The sequence below is a fragment of the Rattus norvegicus genome, chromosome 1 (assembly GCF_021556685.1).
Source record: "Rattus norvegicus strain SHRSP/BbbUtx chromosome 1, alternate assembly SHRSP_T2T, whole genome shotgun sequence".
Taxonomy (NCBI): domain Eukaryota; kingdom Metazoa; phylum Chordata; class Mammalia; order Rodentia; family Muridae; genus Rattus; species Rattus norvegicus.
This window is the reverse complement of record NC_141534.1, coordinates 216815515-216834128: the sequence shown is the minus strand read 5'-3', so window position 1 is coordinate 216834128 and position 18614 is coordinate 216815515. Positions and strand designations below refer to the sequence as shown.

The following is an 18614-nucleotide window of genomic DNA, read 5'->3' as shown; positions in this document are numbered from 1 at the left end:
AACAAAACAAGAAAGAAGTAGACATTGATTCTGAGTCACAGATATCACTAAAGGAAACAGTCAATACAGATTTAAAAAGGAAAATCGGAGCCTCTAATTTGACTGGGAAATTTGGATTTGTTTCTGTTTTCTCTGGGCACTAATAATTTGATTGAAAGACAGACTTCAGACCTGGAGTTTGGGCCTAACCCAGAGCCCAGCTGCTGCCAGGGCTCTAATGAGCAGGCTGCCTGTGATGTCTGCTTGCTGCAGGGCTGGCTTCAGTGGTTCAGGGGGAGACCTTGGCACAGAGCTGTAGTTGCAAGCGGCTCCCAACCGGCTGATCGGATAGCCTCAGGTGGAGGAGACCTGGAGCTCACATGACTACACAGCACCCCTGAAGGGGAAGAAGCTGAGCCTCATTGACCATTGTGCCTGGGGAGGAGGGCTCAGGCTTAGAAATGCTGAGGGGGACATCTCCCAGGAGGACACTAGCTTTGTGGCTGGCGAGATTTTAATTAGATTCCAAGGGCTCTCGTTTAAGCCTGGAGATCTTAGGTTTGAACAATCAATGAACTCAATCCGAGCATGAAGAGGACTGTGGGAGAGGAGAGAGCCTGGCAGCCCTGGGTCACCATCCAGCACACACGGGGCTGACTGCAGCCTGGGGATGCTAGGCTGTGTAGAGAAGCCTTGCTGAGGGCTGGTTCTACGCTTGCGACATCATGCGGGGCTTAAGCTAAGCAGACACAGAAGAACCAGGGTCTCTGTGGGGTCTCTGCAGGGTCTCTGCAGGGTCTCTGCGGGGGTCTCTGTGGGGTGGGGACAGTGGCACTTGGGTGGTTGAAAAGGAGAGCTCAGCAAGCCAACTGGAGGCAGACAAAAGTGTCCTTTGGCACCTCCCATATGTTTATTTATTTTTGGTATTATCAATGTCTTTTGTTTTTTAACTTTAAAGAATTTTTGGGAATATAATACAATTACATTTCTTCTTTTCCTCCCCTGCATCCTCTTTGCTGTTTTCGGATTCACAGCCTCTTTTTTCTTCATCAATTGTTAACTGCATGCATGGATACACACACACATACGCACCCACACGCATGCACACACACACACGGGTGCGGGCGCGTGCACACACTTCTAACTATGGTGTTACTTATATGTACATTTTCGGGGCTGATGGTTTGGTATCAAGTAACCAATGCGCTCATCTTTGGAGCCCTCATTTGCCTATAGTACGTTAATGAGGGTGTGGCCTCACGGTCTTTCCTCCGTCTACTTCCGGCATGTCTGTTGGTATCGTCCTTGTTCAGTTCATGGTTGGGCAGACATGTTGGTGAGACTTTATGGATAAGGTCAGTACCTTCTGAGGATTACACCAAACCTAAGCCCATCTTTGGTAGCATAGTTAGGGAGTCTGTGCATGAGCCTGGTATATTGCTGTTTAAGCTTCCTTTCTTTTTTTTTTATTTTTTTTTAAATTTATTTTTTAAGATTTTATTTTATTGTATGAGTACACTGTGCCTTCAGACACACCAGAAGAGGGCATCAGATCTCATTACAGATGGTTGTGAGCCACCATGTGGTTGCTGGGATTTGAACTCAGGACCTCAGGAAGAGCAGTCGGTGCTCTTAACCACTGAGCCATCTCTCCAGTCCCCAAGCTTCCTTTCTTTTAGGGGTCACAGTGGTCATCTTGATGCATTTCATTAGCTTTATCCTAAGTACTTCACATTCTTTTTTTCTTTTGCTAGGCATGGTGGCACATACATGCCTTTAGACTCAGTGCTCCGGAGGCAGAGGCAGGTGGATCTCTGTGAGTTAGAGGGCAGCCTGGTCTAGAAGGATTTTCCAGGACAGCTAGACCTACACAGAGAAATCCTGTCTCAAAAAACAAAGAAAAAATTTTAAATTTTATTTTTATGTCATGTGTATGTGTGTGTATCTGGGTGTAGGCAGTGCCAACAAAGGCCAGAAGAGGATGTCAGAGCCCCTGGAGCTGGAGTTAGGATTTGCTATGTGTGTGTATGAAAGAACAATGTATAAAATCATCTTTGGATTCTCAGTCTTAGGAAACAGTGAACCCAGACTGGGACCCTGGGACCTCCTCTGTGGGTCTCCCTGGTGCTGCATCACAGGATAGGAGACTGTGAGTTCACAGAGGTGAGGCTGTGTCCTCAGGGCCTTATGAGAATTGTGGCTCCTCTATCTGCCAGTCAGGAGTTTCAGGGTGAACTCAACTCCCTGTAGCTCTATGCTCTCACCTGGGAAATGCAGAAAGAACTGGAGCAGTAGCTCCACATCAGCACAAGAAACCAGTTACCACCTGTTACACTGCTACAACCTTAAGGGGTTTTTGTTTGGTTGGTTTTTGTGTGTTTTTGCCTTTAGCTCTGATCCCCTCTCCAATGAGTGAATGTGTTTGTGTATTAAGAGGCCCATGTATGTGTGCACATGTGTGTGGACGCCAAAAGCCCGCACTGGGTGCTTTTCCTTAAGAGCTATCTACTTTGGTTTTTGAGACAGGGTCTGTCACTGGCCTGCAGGTCACCAAGTAGGCTAAACCAGCCAACCAGCTCTTCAGGACCCTGGCATTGGCATTACAGCTGTCTCCATCACACCCAGTTGTTTTATATGTTTTTTGGGATTCAAATCCGGGTCCTTGACATTGCAAGGCAAGCACTCTACTGACTGACTCATCTCAGCCACCATAACGCTGATTATTTCCATAATCATGTATTCCTCAGAGGAAATACAGAGAACAGAGAGGAGCAAAAAGATGAGGAAATTCACTCAAAATCACCTCATCCAAAAGATCATGGTCACATATCAGCTGTGGGAGCCCTTTTGTTCTCCCTGGATGGGAACTGTGGGGAAGGTAGACACATATTTGAGTGTTAAAGAACAGATCCTCATGCAAATGAAGGACTACATTTACACCAATCACAATTCAGTTCCTCATGCAAATGAAGGACTACATTTACACCAATCACAATTCAGCTCCTCATGCAAATGAAGGACTACATTTACACCAATCACAATTCAGTTCCTCATGCAAATGAAGGATTGTGTCCTGCACCAATCACAAGCCTTCATCAGACTCTTGCCAGATGAAAATGGCAGCAAGGTCAATCAGAGTTCACTTGTCTGGGGAGGCGGGGGTAGGGCAGACCAGCTGGAGAGTGTCTTCAGCTGCCAATGTGGTGATTCTATATAGTTGCTGAAGTGGCCTCAGAGTCCAAAACAGCCGGCAGCACAGCCGTATCTACCAGGTGCCAATATAAGTGTGTCTAGGCTCACAGTTCCTACATGAGGACTGCCAGGCATCAGTGAGGGCCTGTCACATAGACCACTCTCTAGAGTTTAGTCCTTCAAAATGGGTGCTTAGAGTAAGGATGTTACTGAAACCCCATATAGAGTTAACAGTTCCTGGGTTGGAGAGATGGCTCAGACAGGTTAACTGGCTGCACCCAGGTTCAATTCCCAGCATTTATATAAAGGCTCACAACCACCAGTTTCAGGGATTCGATGCCCTCTTCTGGGCTGGACAGGAACTGTATATTCATGGTGCACAGATATACCTGCAGGCACACCATCAATACATATACAATAAAATTAAAACAAAACAAAAGAATTAACAGCACTTGATAATCTTTTTATGACACTTGGCAGTGTTTTACCTCTATCCCCCAGGGGAGGAGAGTTTCCCCTCTGTCTTAGCAGTACCTGATGCTGGCTTGATGTTGTCGTTCTATTTCAGCTAAAAGTGACTTTTAAATTACGTTTAAAATGTTTTTATTCCATGTGCACGTGTGTGTGTGTGTGTGTGTGTGTGTGTGTGCACATGGTTCACACCAGGCCTGTGGAGGTCAGAGGTCATTTTCAGGAGTAGGTTTTTCTCCTTCCTCTTTGCTGAGGAAGCTGTCTTTGACAAGCTGCTACGACTGGCTACTGTGTACTCCAGGACAGCACCTGCCCCCACCTCCCATCTCCCCTCAGAGCTCTGGGATTACAGATGAGAGGGGCTGGGCTCTGCTTTGTGTGGGTTCTGGGGGTTGAATTCTTGTCAGGTTTATGTGGTAATAATTTTGCATGTGGATTTCTCTCACTGGCTTCTTTGAAATGATTTAAATTTAACTTGGTTTTTGTGTAGTCCACCAGGTTTAATCACAGGAGCAAGGGTGGGAGGTTACTTACTGAACCATGGACAACCCACGGGCGGCTAAAACACTAGAGAAAATGACCCCTCTCCCAACCACTAACCACCAATGGGTCCTCAGGGAGGGGAGGGGCCTCATGAGTCCTTTGTGCTATTTGGTTTTGGATTCGGCCTGGCTGTAACAGAGAAGATTCTAGTTACCAAAATTCTCCACAGTAGTTCTTCATGAAAAAGCTACTACGAAGGGTTAAGGGCCTCGTGGACAAACAGCTGTGGCAGTGAGGTTCTCTTTAGGCTAGGCTCACAAAAAGACACTTTGGAGAAGGGGTTCTGTGCCTCCATTTTGCAATGACTTTGTATTTAGTCTGACTTTGAGGAATTGGCAAAGAAGGAGGAAGGGACTGGGAGCCGTGTAGACAAAGCTCTGTATTCATCCACCCTCCCCCTTCGAAGGCAGTGAAGGTTGGGTGAAGGCCCAGGTGGCGGGCCCTCCCTGCCCTGCACTAGGGTGTGGTGACCCCTGAGCGCCTGGGGGCTGGCACCCATGCCTTTGCTCTTGAACGTGGATGAGCACAGGTGCCGGGGTGAACTTTGGTCTACTTCTTATTGCTTTTCTCATTAGAGGGAAAATCGAAGCGTGAGACCTGGGATCGAAGGTCACCTGTCTGAAGGAAAGCTTTGCCCAGAGAAAAGAATTGAGCCAGTACTGTCTCAGCCCAGCTTTGCCCAAGATGAGGTGAGCCTGCTCCTGAGTGAGCATAGGCCTGGATATGCACACACGCACAGCAGCTCGCTCTCTCTTTCTGTCTCTCTGTGTATTTGTGATATGTGCATACGTGAATATGTGAAGACAAGAAGTCACAGTCAGGAGTCATTACAGGGTCTTTCAGTGAACTCTGAGATCACTAATTCTAGCTCACCAGCTTGCTTCAGTGATTCCCTGTCTCTGCCTGGGGATTCAATTTCCAGTGTTTATGAATTCAAAGCAAGAACCTTACCCACTGAGCCGTCTCCTGAATCCCCTCGTGTGTGTGTGTGTGTGTGTGTGTGTACACGTGCATGTGTGCATGAGTGTGTGAGTATGTGTGAGAGTGTGTGACTGTGCGTATGTGTGAGTATGTGTGTATGAATGTGTGTGTGAGTATGTATATGTGTGAGTATGTGAATGTGAGTGTGTGTACAAGTGTGTATATGTATGTGTGTGAGTATGTGTATGTGTGTGTGTATGTGTGCATGAATATATGTACGTGAGTGTGTATGTATGTGCATTAGTATGTGAGCATGTGTGTATGGGTATGTAAGTGAGTGTGTGAGCCTGTGTGTGAGTGTGTATGTGAGTGTGTGAGCCTCTGTGTGTGTGTGTGTGTGTGTGTGTGTGTCTGTGTCTGTGTCTGTGTCTGTGTCTGTGTCTTGGTGACTTTACTGTTTAATGTGATCCCCACTGAACTCAGCTCCAGCCTGCTGTGTAGTCAGTCCCCCAGGAATCCAATGCCCTGCCTCTGGCTTCACCCAGACATGAATAACATGGCTGTTGTCTGAAGTTCGGTGTCAATGAGTCAATATAAATTTCAAATGTGGAGCTTTAAAACAGAAGCTACATAAAAGATGTCTGTTGACGGGCTGATCTTAGGTCCCCAACTGTGGCTCAGTGTTGGGGGTAACCTTATAGTATGTCACCTCTGCAAGTTGTAACAACAATTTAAAAAATCTGTGTTTTCTTTTCCCAGGCTCAGAATGATGACTCTGAGACTAATTATTTATTATTACATGCATTGGCCACAAGCGTTGGCTCATTCCCCGACAAGCTCGTAACTTATTTAACCCAATCGGACTATTTTATGCCTACCACTTGGTTAGTTACCTCTCCTCAGCCCTGGTCTTCTGCTTTCTTTGTCTCCTCAGTTTCTTCCTCAGCGTCTCCCTGAGTTCACATACCTGCTGGTTTTACATCCGTCTTCCTGAGACTCCTCTTCTTGGTCCTCTCTCCCAGTTCTCTCTCTCTTATCTCTCACTATTTCTCAGAATCCTTTCTCTTCTTGCCAATGTCCCATCTCCTATTTCCTGCCTCAGCTCATTGGCTAGCGGCCTTTTATTGACAGGCAATGCTTATAAGAGATTCTTTCTGCAGCAAGTGGTGTAAAATGGTGTTGACTTAAGTCCTGAGACTTCTCTCCTATTCAAGTAGTTTGGGAATGCCTGCCAGGTTTCTTTGCTTTGTACACACAAAGTCTCCATGCCACAGAAAGAAATTGTGCAGTATCTGTTTCCCTCTTAATTTATGTGTCAAAGCCCTTGGGGAGCCCTGGGTCCCAATGAGAGCCCTTATCTCCCAAAATAAGGTGAACAACCCCTGAGGAAGGACACATGAGGTTAACCTCTGATCTTCACACACATGTACTTGCATACAAACGTGCACCCATAAGTGTGCTCACATATTCTCTGTGTGTGTCTCTCTGTCTCTGTCTCTGTCTCTCTCTCTTTCACACACACACACACACACACACACACACACACACACACACACACACACACAGCAGGAATGGCAGCACAACCTGTAATCCATTTACAAGGGAAGCTAAGACAGGAGGATCGCCACAAGTCTGAGTTCAGATAGGTAGTCACTGGTTTGCTTTATGGTCAAATATGAAACCATATTCTGTGAATACTCAAAGACTTCTTCTACTCTAGTTCTGGCCAGGGAGCTGGGTCAGTGGGTAAATCGCTCGTCATTCAGGGGTGAAGTAGTGCTTAGACCCCACCTCCTGACCCAGCTAAATGCTGAGCAGTTGAGTGGCCTTGACTGCTCCCAACACTCAGGAGGAAACGGAGTCCCAGAGCAAAGGATCTAGACGACTTGAATCAGTAGCTCTCAGTTCAATAGATCTTGTCTCAATGTGAAGTAGAGTTTGATGAAGGAAGACATCAGACATGAACTTGGGCTCCCACAGGCAATCATACACATATGCATGTGTACACACACATTTGCTCCCTCGGACATGAGCGTGCATACACACAACACATGTATCTCAGGGTTACTATTGCTGTGATAAAACACATGACCAAAGCAACTTGAGAGGAATGGGTTTATTCAGCTTACACTTTCATATCACTGCTCATCATTGAAGGAAGCCAGGACAGGAACTCGAACAAGGAAGGAGCCTGGAGGCAGGAACTGATGAGAGACCATGGAGGGTGCTGCTTACTGGCTTGCTCTCATGACTCGCTCAGCCTGCTTTCTTGTGGAATCCAGGGCCACCTACCTAGGAATAGGACCACCCACCAAGGGTTGAGTCTTCCCCATCAATAGTAATCAAGTATTTAATAGTAATTAAGTATAAGAAATTGCCTTATAGTTGGATTTTATGGAGGCGTTTTCTCAGTTTAGGTTCCCTCCTTTCACATAACTCTAGTTGGTGTCAAGTTGACATAAGACTGGCTAGAACAGCATGTGTACATGCAGAAAAATGAAATCTTGATTTATAGTACTGACTATAAAGATTTTAATTGCATTTTGTTGTACACATAGGTACAACAGAATCAGAAATGCCTGGACAAGAAGTGGCTTGGATTTTGCACTTATGGCATGTTTGTATATAACAATGGGGTATTTTGGGAATGAACAGAACCCAAGTCTAAATGGGGGAATTTACGTGTGTGTCAGCGTGAGTCATAGACACACAAGCCGAAGGTGATTTTCTAGAATATTTCATACAGTTTTGGGGTCTTTTAGTTTTGGGGTCTTTTATTTATTCTTTGACAATTTTGTACATGTATATAATGTATCTTGATCTTACCCATCCCCCAAACCTTTCCACCCTGGAGATCCCCCTCCACCATTCCACCCTGGAGATCCCCCTCAACGCGCTCCCTTCCCACCCTTATGTCCTCTTCCTTCCCCCACTAAGTCACGCGACATCTGGTTGGTGCTGCCTGCCAGTGTGCAGGCCGAGCGTCGAGGTTTGATCACGTGTGCAGGTAAGCACGGCCTCGGCGAGTTCCTGAGTGGACGGCCGAGTCTGTCCAGAGGAAAGCCCTTCACAGCAGCACTCCACCCACCGGCTTTTACTTTCCCCCCACTCCCTGCAGTGTTCTTTGGAGGGGAGACGGCTACTGCTATTTTTTTTTTTTTTATGCTGTCTTACTCTCTGCAGTCACTTACTCTCCGCTCTCTGACTAGTTACGTCTCTGCAGTAACTGCTGCCCACTGCCGAGAGAAGCTCTCCCTGAGCAATGCTAAACATAAATATTGAAAAGACAGTTTGGCACATGCACTTAGCAGAAGTGGAGCAGACTCTTCCCCAGTGCCCGTGGCCTCCCGAGCCATGGGCTTTTAACCAGACCCATAGTATCCGACACAAATTGCCCCGTGTGGAGAAGGCAGAAAGCACTGGTTGCTCCTGTAACTTTCATGCCAGCGTTGCACTGGTGGGCACTTCTTTCCTGGCATTGTAGCATGCAGGTCCAGTGTCCGATGATACCAGTAGTGGGTTTTCTTTGCTAAGTCATTTTCTTTTGCATGGAACAGTTTTATGTGTAAGTTTCCACTTATGGCCATCCTATATGTGCTGAAAAATTCGGATTTTAGAGTATTTTGGGTTTCAGATTAGGAATGGTCAAGGTGTGTTGTTTTAGGTACAGCTGTGTGGTAGAGCACAAGTATGGTACCCCATACCTGTTTAGATATGTATATGAATATGTGTATATATTGATTTATGTATATAAGTACACACTTTTTTTTGAGACGGACTTTCTCTGTGTTATAGCCCTTGGCTATCCAAGAACTCACTTTGTAGACCAGGCTGATCTTGAAATCACAGAGAACCACCTGCCTCTGCTTCCCGAGAGCGGGGATTAAAAGTGTGCACCACTATGCCTGGCATAAATACACGCTTTTATATGAACACATCTATCTGTCTATCTATCTATCTATCTATCTATCTATCTATCTATCTATCATCTATCTATCTATCTATCTATCTATCTATCTATCTATCTATGTATCTATCATCCATTATCTATCTATCTGAGCTATGTATGGTCTAAAAGTTATCCCAGTTGGCCTGAACTCATTAGTGGACCAGGTTGACCTTAAACTCACAGACATCCACCTGCCTCTACTCTTGCATGCTGGGCTATAAAGGCAGGCACCCCCCATCTTCCTCTTTATTCTGCAGCTAAGGAGGCTCCACTCTGTAACCATGGGGTCCTTGGATGCTCATTCTGTTCATGAGCTATCTAGCTGTGCACTGTTGTCTGGCCCTTTAACCTTTGCTTTCCACACCCAGTACTGGGTATGGGCTCAGACCATGCTAGGCCCGTGCTTTACCACTCAGCTGTACCCCAAATCTCTATTGTATTTGACCTTTAAAATTAAACACTAATAGGGGCTGGGAAAGGGTGAAATGCTTGCTGTTAAGGACACGTGTGAGGACCTGAGTTTGGATCCGTAGCGCCCAGGTAAAATGTCTGAGATAATAGCATGTGCCTGTAAAGGCAGCGCTGGGGGTGGGGTGGAGATAGTAAGACCTAGAGTCTTCCCTGATCATCCTGCTGGTTGAAATGATGGTGAGGGTCAGCTGCAAATAAAGGTGGAGAATAACCAAAGATATCCAGGTATCTACTGCTGCTGGACTCCGCTCACTCTCACATAGATGAGTGCACTAGTGCTCACACCTCACACCACACACACCACACACACACACATACATATCATACACTACACACCACACATAACACACATACCATACACACCACCTCACATACATACCACACACACATCACACATACACACCACACATACCATACACTACATACCACACACACCACACATATCATACATTACATACCACACATAACATACATATACACACCACATACCATACACCACTCACACCACACATATTATACACTACACACCACATACACTATATATGCCACACACACACCACACTACACAGCACATACACATATCATACACTACACACCACATACACTACATACACCACATACACACCACACCACACACCACACATACCATACACCACACACCACACACTACACACACAACACAACACAACACATACCATACACACTACATACTACACATAGCATATATACATCACACACATACCACACACACACACAATACACATACCATATACCAAAACCACACACACTACACATGCCACACACACTACATAACCACACACAACACACATACCACACAAACCTCATACACATCATACACACACCACACACACATACACACCACACCCACCACATACACCACACACATCACACTACACATCATACACATGCACATCACACACACACCACATACAGCACACAATACACACACCACACATACACATATGCACAAGCACACTGCACACACATACCACACACCATGCACACAGATACATCACATACATAAACACATCACACACACACACACACACACACACACACGTGTGCGCATGAGCCCCGACATTACTACTATCCAAGTGTAATAGTTACATGTCTCACTATTGTGATAAAATATCTGACAGAAGAAGCTTAAGGAAGGAAGGGTTTGCTTTGACTCAGGTCTCAGAAAACGAGGTCCATTCAATGGGAAGGTGTGGAGGCAGGAGCAAGGGGCAGCTGGTCATGTGGAATTCACTGTCAGGAAGCAGAAGTGAACACAGAAGTGCTCAGCTCTCTTTCCTTAATATTCAGCCCTGCAGTCTGGGGAGCGCTGCTTCCTCATCTGGAGTGGGTCTCCCTCCCCTTAGACCTAATCAGAAAGCTCACTGACAGCCTGCGTTGGTTTCTATGGTGATTCAAATCCTATCAAGTCGACAGTCAAGAGTAACATCACCTGGGCATGGGGACACACTCCTGTCATCCTGGCCTGCAGGAGCGAGAGCTGGGAGGATCAGGAGTTCAGGTCTACCCTCTGCTACACACCAAGTTAAAGGCCAGCCTGGGCTGAAGTCCCTGTCTCAAAACCAAACCAAACCAAACCAAACCAAACCAAACCAAACCAAACCAAACCCAACCAAACCAAACCAAACCAAGAGACAATTACAGATTAGACAGTTACTGTTTCATAGTCAATCTTTAGACTTGCCAACATGTTTTACTAACTTGTCCCCTTGTTTAGTTTTTCTCAAACTTGCAATCCTCCTGCCTCAGCCTTTCAGGTGCACTGCTGTGAACGGCCTTTAGGAACACATTTCTAGTTGGATGGCTCATTATCTCAGATAATTTAGAGTATATTTCTCATCAACAAGGGTGTCTTGTATGAATGCAAGGCAAGTTCAGAGTCAGAAACGCCATGCCTGTCTCTCGCACACTGCAGCTGTGTTATCACAGAATTCCCAGTCAGGCCTCGGTATTTCTCAGTAGCATTACTTAATTAGGTTGTTTTGTTTTGTTTTGGAGACAAGAGTTTCTCTGTATGTCCTTGGCTGTCCCGGAATTCTCTCTGTGGACCAGGCTGGCCTTGAACTCAGAGATCCACCTGCCTTTGCCTCCGGAGTTGTGGGTGTGCACCACTGCCCAGCAGTTGTCCTGTCTTTGTAGTCTGCCCCTGTCTCTGACGGTTTGTCAGTCTTTCCTCGACTTTCATGCCCTTGAGTCTCTCGGCGTAGTGAGTGGTTTTGTTCAGTCTCTGTGTTTCCTTAGATCGGCTCAAGGAGATGTGTGGGGCAGCAGCACCACAGCAGCTCTGCTGGATGTCCTCCGATGGGGACACCGTGGGGACTTGGCGATCCTGGCAATGTGGCACAGTGCTTTGACTGGGACTTCGCTAGTGCGTCTCACGTGCCTCTGTCAGGCTTCCTGTGCTCAGGACTTCTTCCTTTCTGTGGCTGTTGAGTGTTAGAAGTGGAAGACTAGGAGACCACGTGAGTAGCCTTCCTGGGTGCAGTATCTGCTGAAATCTAGGCTTAGTTTATAATAACTGATGGTTGACGATTTTGTTTTGATTTGAGATAGTGGCTCATGTAGACCAAGGTGGCCTTGGTCCACCTGCCTCTGCATCCCAAGTCCTGGAATTAAAGTTGAGCTTTGCCATGCCAGACTCAGATGATAGCTTTCTTTTCTTTTTAAAGATTTACTTATTTTTACCTTCTGTGTATGGTTGTTTGGCCTGCATGTGCATTCCTGTGCCTGTAGTGCCCACATGTGCCAGAAGAGGGCGTCAGATCACTCTGAAACTCGAAGCATCACAGATAGCAGACAGTTGTGAGCGGTTGCCTCTGAGGACTAGGAACTGAACCTGGGTCCTTTTCAAGAGCAGCAGGTGTTGTAACCACTGAGCCATCTCTTCAGTACCATCAAATGCTAATTTATTCATTCATTTATATCTCTGGATTTTTTTCCCCAAGTGTATGCTGATGACTAGACTCTGCTGGCTGGCTGGCCACCCCCAGGATCTGCCTGGGGACACGGAACAGCAAGCCTGCACCACAAAGCTTGGGTTCTAACTCTGGGCCTCATGCTAGTGTGGCAAGCACTTAACTGACTAAACTGTCCACCCTGCCTAATTTGTTTATTTTGTTTTTATGAGATCAGGTTTCATTGAGTATCCTAAAACTCTCCAAGTAGCCCAGGTTGGCCTTGAACTCCTGGCAATCTTCCTGTCGTAGCCTCCCCTGTGCTGGAATTAGAGGTGTGAGCTCTGAGATACATTTTGAAATCTCACTGTAACTACGTAACAATGAGCACGTTTTGGGTGAGTGCTGGGGACACAGCACGGGACCTCATGCATGCTAAGGTTACAGTTGAGCTGTACCCTACACCAATAAAGACAATTTAAATAAACTCACCTCCACTAAAGAGTGGCCTTTCAATTGGGCTCAGTTAAAATCAGAACAAACTATGACCTTTCATCCCATAAAGGAATTATTTACTATAAACTGATGCTGTTTTTAGGTGTTTTGTGATTATAAACTGGATTGTTTACTAAGATTTATTTTGGAATTATTAGTCTTGAACTTTCTTTCCTTTTGGGAGAAGTTCTTACCATTGTGATCTGGCTAGCCTAGAGCTCGTTATGTAGACCAGGCTGGACTTATACTTGTAATTCTCCTATCTCTTCCTTCTGAGTAGCTGGCACCATTGTGTGTGACTAGGTGTTAACATTTAAAATAATCATAATTTCTAATGAATTTAATTATATTTATTTATTATGTACATTGTGTGGTTGGGAACAATGTGCATGTAGAGGTCAGAGGACAACTCTGGGGAGTAAGTTCTTTCCTTTCCCCATGTGGGTCCTGGAGAATGGAGCTCAGGCCTCAGGCTTGGTGGAGCCATCTTGCCAGCCCTGTGAGGATTTTAAATTCTGCTGTTGAGCTGACTTGGTGGCTTATATCTGTAATCCCAGTACTTGGCAGCCTGAGACAGGAGAATTGCTTTGAGTTCTAGGCCAGCTTGGGCTATAGAGTGAGACAATGCTTCAAAATTCTAAAATTGCACACACACGCACACACAGATGGGTAGATAGACAGGTAAGTAACTATAGGTGGACAGACAGACACACCTAGCTGCTGTGTGGCTTCCCCCTGGGAGATATGAACAAGTGTCTGTCCGTCTCAGAGAGGTGGCCACAGGCTGAAGTGATCACAGCCACATCAGCCTGAACACATGAATTTACTGGCTTCACCAGTGTGACATAAGTGAGGATTACACAAACACAGATGACTCGAAAGCAGCTGTGCCACCAAGAAACCCACCCCAGCCTACATAACAACTCCTGAAGAAGCTGCGTCCTGGAGCCCGTGCAGGACTCCCCGGAGCTTCCCGAGGAGGCACCACCATGGTCTCTTGTAAGTTCCCAAGCCTTCTGAACCCAGTGGAGTTTCTTTTACCTCTTGTGTCTTATAAACCTCCTCCTCCCTCCTCCAGAAGGAGTGGTCCAGCCTTCATACAGCATTAGAGACTCCTGGGTTGTGTGGGACACCCTGCCTAATGTGGGAGATATGTCACATGTCCCCACCGGCTCTGCAGACACAAACGGCAAGCTGTCCAGGTGTGGCCACATATGCACACATGAAGTATGCAAACCTGTTTCTGGCATAGGCTCTGGGCTGATCTGCAATGGTGAAGGCAGAGCCTTGCTACCTCTGTGGGTTGTTGTTTTGTTTTTTGTTTGTTTGTTTTGACAAAGTCAGGGCTCCATTCGAAGGAGGTCACTGCCTTGGACCAAATGTCTTCACTGGGGTTTTCCTCAAAGGAGACACTGGTGAAGGCTCCCGCAGCTCTCTGAGTCTCCTCAGCTCACTGAAGAAGAGAGTGCAGAGGAAGCCAAGAAGGTCCTGATGAAAGGCAGGAGAAGCTGCCTCCTCACCTTTCCCTGGGGGACAAGACATACTCTGTAAAGTTTTCTTTTTAAGCTTCAGAATAATTGTATTAGAGCTTAAAAGAAAACCCTAGAACCTCAGGGCAAGCAAGCTGTAGATCTTGGCAGCTGCCCATAAGACATGCTTTTTCCCTGTTCACAGTGAGTGTCTGGGCCTAAGTGTCCCGTAGAGGTCAGATGGCACAAGGTGGTCCTGTGAGACTAGAGGCTGGGGATAGGAGGATGGACGGGGGCAGACAGGGAACAAGGACAAAAATAGAAATGCATCTGCGGACGATGGCAGTAAAGAACAGGTGTCTGCTGGGAGGATATGCCACAGGGGTTCTAGTGATGGAAGCTGGTTAAGGAAGTCTGGGGCTGGGGACACCTGGGAGGCTCCCACCCTCCCTTCACTCAGCATGAGTTCTGAGGAGCACAGGATGAGGATTCTACTCTCAAGAGCATAGGGTGAGAGCTCTGGGATGCAAGTGTCTTTGCCAGAGGCTGGCAAAACACAAGCTTCCAGAAGTCAGAACCTAAGGTTCCAGGCTCAGAAAGAAAAAATTGAGATCACGAGGAGAAGCAGGGTCTGGAGCTGGAGCTGAAGTGGCTGGGTGCTGGGAGGATGTGAATGAAACCCTGGGTTCAGCCCCACATACACCTGCACAGCACCACTTACACCTGCACAGCACCACATACACCTGCACAGCACCACATACACCTGCACAGCACCACATACACCTGCACAGCACCACATACACCTGCACAGCACCACATACACCTGCACAGCACCACATACACCTGCACAGCACCACATACACCTGCACAGCACCACATACACCTGCACAGCACCACTTACACCTGCACAGCACCACTTACACCTGCACAGCCCCACATACACCTGCACAGCACCACTTACACCTGCACAGCCCCACATACACCTGCACAGCCCCACATACACCTCCACAGCACCACTTACACCTGCACAGCACCACATACACCTGCACAGCACCACTTACACCTGCACAGCACCACTTACACCTGCACAGCACCACTTACACCTGCACAGCACCACATACACCTCCACAGCACCACTTACACCTGCACAGCACCACTTACACCTGCACAGCACCACTTACACCTGCACAGCACCACATACACCTGCACAGCACCACATACACCTGCACAGCACCACTTACACCTGCACAGCACCACATACACCTGCACAGCACCACATACACCTGCACAGCACCACATACACCTGCACAGCACCACATACACCTGCACAGCACCACATACACCTGCACAGCCCCATATATACCTGCACAGCACCACTTACACCTGCACAGCACCACTTACACCTGCACAGCCCCACATACACCTGCACAGCACCACTTACACCTGCACAGCACCACTTACACCTGCACAGCCCCACATACACCTGCACAGCCCCACATACACCTCCACAGCACCACTTACACCTGCACAGCACCACATACACCTGCACAGCACCACTTACACCTGCACAGCACCACTTACACCTGCACAGCACCACTTACACCTGCACAGCACCACATACACCTCCACAGCACCACTTACACCTGCACAGCACCACTTACACCTGCACAGCACCACTTACACCTGCACAGCACCACATACACCTGCACAGCACCACATACACCTGCACAGCACCACATACACCTGCACAGCACCACATACACCTGCACAGCCCCACATACACCTGCACAGCCCCATATATACCTGCACAGCACCACTTACACCTGCACAGCACCACTTACACCTGCACAGCCCCACATACACCTGCACAGCACCACTTACACCTGCACAGCACCACTTACACCTGCACAGCCCCACATACACCTGCACAGCCCCACATACACCTCCACAGCACCACTTACACCTGCACAGCACCACATACACCTGCACAGCACCACTTACACCTGCACAGCACCACTTACACCTGCACAGCACCACTTACACCTGCACAGCACCACATACACCTCCACAGCACCACTTACACCTGCACAGCACCACTTACACCTGCACAGCACCACTTACACCAGGCTGCACACACTCCACACACACACACCTGCCATCTCCTGTGCTCCCAGCACCTGAGAGGCGGAGGCTGGAGATCGGGAGTGCATGTGCTGTTGGTGCTGCCTGCAGTTTCAGGGGCGCATGGATCCTCCTGTACTAGCCAGGCTTCCCCTGAGGAGTCAGACCAAGGGAGTCTGTGGAGAGATGCAGAGGTGTGTGTGTGTGTGTGTGTGTGTGTGTGTGTGTGTGTGTGTGTGTGATGAGGGGGTTACATGACTGTAGAGGCCAAGAAGCTCTGCAATCTGCCATTTGCAACATAGAACCAGGAAAACTGGTGGCTCTCAGTCAGGAGCAAGGGGGTGGCTGGCGCCAGCCCCAGAGAATCTGGAACTCCGGTGTTTCTTTGTTCTGTCTGGCCCTTGGTCAACTGGATGGGGCTGCCCATGTTGGATGAAGGAGAATTTCTCTACTGTCCCCCTGAGCCAAGGGCTGAGCCCACCTGGAAACGCTGTTACAGACGTTGAAAGAAACAAAGCTGTGTCAGCTATTTGCCTGTGCCCTGGTCCAGTCACAGGGACACCTGCAAGTAACCACTGTAGTGTGCAGGTCTGTCTACTATCTGTCCATTAGTCGTCCATTTATTTATCAATTCATCTGTAAGTTTCCTTCCACTCGTCTATGATCAATCAATGGTCTATAAATCAATCAACTGTATATCTATCTTCTATCCACTCAGTTATCTTATCTATTTTATTTCCGTGTTTATCTATCTGTCCATGACCGTTCTGGCATCTACCTACAACTGCCTCTTTGTTCCCCGTTTTTATTTACACTCTGACAGTTTCTCTTCAGCTCTCGTCTGTTGGTCATACATGTTTATCATCTGTCTATCATCTGTGTACCTACCTATTTCTATTTGTCTATATAAAGAGACAATATCTTAAAGATAAGGTATTGTCTTGTGTCATTATGGAACATGGTCTTGGTCTTCTGAGGACGAAGGGAAGCCAGTGGGATGTGTCAAAGCCATCTGCCTGCACTTGACAGGCTGCAGTCATCTGGGTCTGAGGTTTAAGCTCCAAAGCATGGAGAGTAGACCCGGGTCCCAGTTCACCCGCTCAGATGGAATGAATATGTGAGCAGATGCCTCAGAAAGGCCTTGGCTTACTTGCCTGGTAATTCCCTGGGCATCGTTGTCCCTGTTAAGCTGATATGTGACTCCAGGCAGTGTCCCTTGCAAGAGACAGGTGCTTTCTGGAGTCACAGACCCCAAGTTAAATGGACCTAGTAGCTGGACTATTCTGCATTGTGCTTCCCCGGGCTCCTACCCAACTTTAGAGAGACTTAGAGGCCCAGAGACTCAGAGACATACAAGTCAAATCATTCATAGCAGACACCAGGCAGGGGGCACTGCGGCGATAGTTGAGGTCGTCCCTGTTGAACAGAGGGGCCATCTGAGAAGCCTGGAAGACCCGCTGTAAGAATGGATGCCCATGGTGGATGATGATGTTCTAGTGGAAAAGGGAAAGGACTAGGGGAGAGGGCCTAGGAGGCCATGTGCTGTAGCTAGGGTTTCGATGACTATGAAGAGACACCAAGACCAAGGCACTCTCATAAAGGAAGATGCTTGATTGGGGCTGGCTTACAGTTTCAGAGGTGTAGTCTAGGATCATCATGGCGGGAAGCATGGCAGTGTGCAGGCATACACGGTTCTGTAGGAGTCGAGAGTTCTACATCTTGATCCACAGACAGCAGCAGGTCTGTCTTCCCACTGGGAGGAGCCTGAGCACGGGAGACCGCCATGTCTGCCTTCACAGTGACGCACTTCCTCCGACAAGGTCACACCTCCTAATAGCGCCACTCCCTATGAGCTGAGCACTCAAACACATGAGTCTATGGGAGCCATTACTGTTCAGACCACCGCATTGCATTCCTTCACCCCCATATACTTATAATGCAAGATGGATTAGTCCAACTTCAAAAGTCCCCATAGTCTCTCACAGTTTTAACAATGCTTAAAAGTCCAAACTTCAAAGTCTTTTCTGAGTTTCATGCAATAACTGTAATCCCCTACTAAATCAAAATAAA

General features: G+C 47.4%; 1 long non-coding RNA gene across 3 annotated transcripts in view; it reads left to right on the top strand.

Moving 5' to 3' along the window:
- The window catches only part of LOC147997037 (uncharacterized), a 96692-nt gene that overhangs the window by 16994 nt on the left and 61084 nt on the right, over positions 1 to 18614 (top strand). The window contains exon 2 of one of the 3 annotated variants that reach the window (XR_015652849.1): positions 4761 to 4874. The exons of the other annotated variants lie outside the window; for them this stretch is intronic. This is a non-coding gene — a long non-coding RNA (uncharacterized LOC147997037). The remainder of the gene's footprint in view (positions 1 to 4760; positions 4875 to 18614) is intronic. 3 annotated transcript variants of the gene reach the window in all.